This window comes from Limulus polyphemus, unplaced genomic scaffold (genome assembly GCF_000517525.1).
Source record: "Limulus polyphemus unplaced genomic scaffold, Limulus_polyphemus-2.1.2 Scaffold498, whole genome shotgun sequence".
NCBI classification, from domain to species: domain Eukaryota; kingdom Metazoa; phylum Arthropoda; class Merostomata; order Xiphosura; family Limulidae; genus Limulus; species Limulus polyphemus.
In genome coordinates this window covers 304,168-310,022 of record NW_013666108.1, presented here as the reverse complement: position 1 = coordinate 310,022, position 5,855 = coordinate 304,168, and the positions used below count along the sequence as shown (strand labels likewise).

At 30.8% G+C, this 5,855-nt stretch overlaps 1 pseudogene; it reads right to left on the bottom strand.

Moving 5' to 3' along the window:
• LOC106458662 overlaps positions 1–5,855 on the bottom strand; it is an 87,512-nt pseudogene that overhangs the window by 6,739 nt on the left and 74,918 nt on the right.

Sequence of the window (5,855 nt, the reverse complement as noted above, 5' to 3'; positions counted from 1 at the left end):
CCCTCTAGTCTTTCACTGTTAAATTAGAGACAGCTAGTCCAGATAGCCCTCGTGTAGCTTTGCATGAAATTCAAAACAAACTAAACTTTTATCATAAATGCAATACTCCCTTCACAGATTACAACAGTAAATAAACTAAACTAATATCTACAAAGCTCTGGGAACTGAAACTATAAAACCTTAGTTAATTCCATCTAATGGCTCATAACCAGTATGACTTAACAGTAACAACATTAAAAAATACTTTAAAATGATGATAACAGAGTCGTGGTATTTTTAATATGAATTTGATTTCCTTCCTTAAAAACATAGAAAAAAAAGTCATTATATACAAACACAAAATGATCCCTGAAATAAATGATTTATATCACAAAATTGAATTTGTATCATTTGAGAAAATTAGCCTCACATCTGAAGCAAAGCTGTAAATTTTGGTATCAATGAAGAGAGGCCCAATTCATCTGCTATCTATATATGATTAAAACTAATTATATTGGTTAATTAACTGTAGTTTAACATCAGCATTTGGATTTTATCTGGTAGATGGGATATTCCCAATGAATTTGGGAGCTATTTCTATTACAATAGGCATTACCCACTACGACTTTAAGGTGACAACTAGGACTGACAATGAAATCTTTACTAAAATCTTTTTAATGCTTATTATATATATTTCTATATATATATATACACACACACATGTAATTATATTTAATTATTTTCTTTTATTAGAAGTATTTAATAAAAATTAATAGATTATCTTTAATTAAAAAACTGAAAAAAATAAATAAAACTGCTATATGATATACTTGTGTTGTTCATAAACAAGTTGAAAAATAATACTTATAAGTAAACTCTGGAGCTTCATTGTATTGTATTTGTATTTATGGCAAAGCTACTATGACTATCTGACACCATCCTTAATTTTGAACTACTGACCAGAGGGAAGGCAGCCAGTCAGTAGCACCTTACCACCCACCTTCCATGTTAAGGATGTCACTTAACTCTTATAAAGTACCTAAAGCTTAAAGTGTTGGAAATATTTTGTAGTATCATACAGATTTGAAATTAGCTTCCCAAGTCTTAAATCTAGAGCTTTATCACAGTACCAACCCATGCCCCAAGAGCTTCATATCAAAAATCAAAGTTAATAATTAAGAGTCATAAGTATAAGCACACTACACAGATAAATACCTATAAAGTATTTAATTTAAGATGAAATAACAATATTTCTGAGCACTTACCCTCTTACATAGGATCGACATTCGTTGCGTTCCTTGTCCCAGCCACAGTATGGGTCCTGAGCACATTGTAAACAGTTTTCATAGCGACTTCTACACATTATTAAGTCAAACTGCCGAACAACACTGTCCGATGTTACATATAAAGACTTGTGCTACAATAGATATATCACAGCATTTAGAATGAAAGACACTAATACACACAAAAAAAAACTAAGCATGTGGAACTAATGAATTAATCTGGACAAAGACCATTTTTCATTCAGCAGAAATTCATATTTTTCTAGTATTTCTAAATTTGCATTACAACCCTGTATTTATTGTCTTCCTGAAAAATCCCTTATACAAGCTATAAAGCTTAGATATATATATACTTTTGCACCAAAAATATACATTAACTTACTATAATAAATAGTAATATGTTGAGTGATTATGAACGAATATTAAGTTCTTGATATTACCGTCTTCAAGAAACACTTTTTATATTCACAATTATGTTTATGACCTTCCTAATGGACCACAGGATACATATATAACATTACTTTGAAGCAAGTTTTTGGAATAATAGAGGATACTTGTTTAATAGGTTATAGTGATTATATTTTGAAAGGCCAAGGCTCAGAATGTTTAAGAAGTCACAGTTTATGTGTATCAAAACGTAAAATATTCAGTATACTATTTAAATATACTTCAGATGCTTTATATAATTTTTTTGTCATTATTAACCTAAGGAGAAACATAGCTCAAATACTAAAAGTACTATAGCATTTACATTTTTTGGGCAAATGTTCAAGACAGTGATGTAGAATTCCACATCAAAAGAAACTGTAATTTTTTTTTTTTACATCAGAAGATCTAAATCAATGAAAAATGCAATTATAATACATTTATATAATACACTGATGAATTTGATTAAAAAAATGTTCTTCATATAACTTATACATACCTTGCTAGATATCTCCATGGCTCGTACCGGTTCTGGCACTGTTGCTTCAAATACATCAATCAAGTTTGAATGTGCTTCTCCAATTCTATCATACCACTCCACTAGTTTGTAAACTAAGCCTTTGGCTACAAATTTAAACAATTAGCCAAAGGCTTGGCTTACAAACTAGTGGAGTGGATTTAAATGATTTATTTTAATTGTTTAAATTTGTAGCCAAAGGCTTGGCTTACAAACTAGTGGAGTGGATTTAAATGATTTATTTTAATTGTTTAAATTTGTAGCCAAAGGCTTGGCTTACAAACTAGTAGAGTGGATTTAAATGATTTATTTTGCAAATTTAAACAATTAAAACAAATCATTTAAATAAACTGTGGTTACACTTATTTAATATAACCACCAAAACAGCAACACCAAAAAGCAACAATATTTTAATTTGATAAAAACATAGAGTTTATAAATACCTTGGTGGTATATACCCTGACATTCAGTGATTTTTGCAAGAAACAACTCACAAGTGCAAAAGCTTCTACTGAATCACAAAAATGTTCCTAAATTTTGCATAAATCTACAACTCAAAATATTTTATTTAATATAGATATCTCACACAGTGTTTTCTTCATGCTTTTATATATGTTAAATGTAAAAAACGGAGATCCATAAAAAATGTTATATATTTAAACACATTTATGATCTTTACATACATCTTTAGTTTAAGGAGATTATGTTCCTCATATTTAACTGTACTTCATCCTATGCTCCTAAGGTATATATATAATGCCAAAATATCAGTCCATATTTTCAAAATATATTCACTATAAATATATATGGTAATTTCTGCCAATAACTAAAAGGAACAGCTCCAGATATGAACCTACATATGTACGGTGTCCACTGAACCACTGCACAGATATATTAGAAATTTCAGTGAACGTACATGATCTCTTAATTTGGATGTATTTTTAATCTTGACTATTAATGCATAATTTGCAGTTTAAACTGTTAGACAACCTGGAACAATAAAAAAAAAAAATTACTGTTTCACACTAATAAGAAAGTTGAGTAAGATTTCAAGCATTGTATGGTTTCTCTGGCTTTTAGTTTTCCTATAATTTGTAGGTCATCTTGCTCTTCAGGTTTTAGAAATGCTTGAGTAAAGTATATATAAAAAATATTAGGTGAAAAAAAACAAGTAGTACGTTTTTCCTTTTAAGTGTTTTTTATTTTAAAATAGAATACCATACTTAAAGATGAAGTTTCAATGACTGCATGGTTCAGTCTTTCATGGCAAAAATCTACTAAATGAATGATGCAGAAAACTCAGAAAGTTAACTGTTTACTAAAGCATAGCAGTGAATCAAATTTTAAAGTCATCATGTTAATTGTTAATAAAACTAGCATAAAATACAATTCAATTAAACAAGTGGTCATACCAACAATTTCACTTCTCTATAGAGGCAGTATAATAAACACCTAAAGTCAGCTACTTGGTAGTCAACAGAAAATCTACTTGAAATTCAACGTGGAAGTCAGCTACTTGGTAGTCAACAGAAAATCTACTTTAAATTCAACGTGGAAGTCAGCTACTTGGTAGTCAACAGAAAATCTACTTTAAATTCAACGTGGAAGTCAGCTACTTAGTAGTCAACACAGAAAATTCACTTCAAACTCAACATGGAAGTCAGCAACTTAGTATTCAGCAGTAAATCCACTTTAAATTCAACGTGGAAGTCAGCTACTTAATAGTCAACAGAAAATCCACTTTAAACTCAATGTGGAAGTCAGCTACTTAGTAGTCACTGGAAAATATACGAACCCAACATGACAGACATTGTAAGTCAACTGTTTAATAGATCCAATATTAGTGATGACACAACTAATACTCAACTGAGTTACTAGATACCTTACATAATAGATGATGTAACAACTTCACTTCTCTATTGAATTACTTACTAGACTCAAATTAAAAACATTGTAACAACCCCTGGCATCAACTGCTTAACAGATACAAATATAACAAACTATAATGAGTGGATCTTCAAATTAACTAATTAACTTAGTACATGCAATAAGAATCCAGTCAACTAGTTGCTAGACCCAGCCTCAACATAAAAGATAATTTAACACTTCCACTTACTACAGCCAGCATAATAAATAAAATATGGAACTCCATCCACTTCTAACTTGTTCACCACTATGCTTGTCAAAATAATATCACGCTTATAGAAAACTGGTTTTCCATTATCATGAGGAACAGCAGAATCCATGAGTGGATGGCCTTGTATGAAGGTCAGTACAGAGTCAGGAAGGGTTTGGGTGTCATTGACACACAGTCCAGGGCGGGGCTCTGGTACTTTACTGGTCAATACAGACAGCCAAGCAGAAGAGGATGTGGCCTGTTCTTTGAACTTTCCATTGAAGACTTCCTGAATAGCCTCCAGACTGAAGGTACAAATGGCTGATCCCATTAGCCCATTCCTGAAATAAGTTGTTATACTGAAGTTTTAATTATTTGAATATCTTGATATCTTATTAGCAGGATAGGACTGGTGTAGAAAAAAAAAATCCGATAAGAAAGCACAGTTAAAAAGTTGTATTTTTAAAAGCTAACATTACTTTTTTGTATTTTTCTAACACCAAGGGATTATTATACATACAAATCATTTTACGTGAATGAAACTTCAGTGTTAAAAAAGGTCTTGTGTTAAATATATTTGAATCTACACTTTTAACTAAACATTAATACACCATTACCTTATGGCAATAAAGAAATTACAAATGCAAAGACAAGTCTACACAAATAAATAGACAAAATTTGTCTTAAGGCTCTTAATATAAGTAATTAACTAGATAATAAAGAAGGTGCTACAAGTGCTAGAGTTTAAATATAACCCAGAATGAGTAACCCTGTAAATGAAGAATAACAAAGTAAAGGTGCTACAAGTACTACAGTTTAAATATAACCCAGAATGAGTAACCCTGTAAGTGAAGAATAACAATGTAAAGACTTAAATCATACAGATATAAAATAAAGTAGTGGATCCAAGATTATTGGTAAGGGTAGGGGATATTATTCTACCAGATTATAAAACCTACTGACATTTTTTTTTATTAGGTCTAAGGACACCTTTGGTAATTCATCAGAAAAAAGGGGGAGTAAAATGTCAAATAAACACTGCAGTAAATAAACGAAAATGAAAAGGAAGAGAAAGAAATATACTTTTTTTCTTATCTATGTGTTTTCTTTTTTTAATGGACCCATACATGGAAGTGTTTATCCTTTAAAGTTGTGTACAAAATGCCACAGGATTTGGTTCTTTGGTGGTAAAGAAGTGCATTGTTACAACCTGTGATCAAAACACCCTGTAAACATTCAGAATAAAAATGGAAGAAAGTTAAATTTTTGCTCTGAGTGAAATAGATATGATTTGAGTCTTTTGAGTACCTAATAAAATGTATTTTTCGGACTGCAGATCTTCATGAAAATTCTCTTTAAAATCAAATGAAGCTAGAGATAAGTTCATGGGCATCTATAGGATATATTATAGAGGGGGGGGGGGATATGACAAAATGATATCAAAGCTATAACTAAGGTAAACCGTAAAACGTAAAACTAAAATACCAACGGGGTAAGGTACGTACCCCCCCCCCGTCCCCGTACCCACGACTAA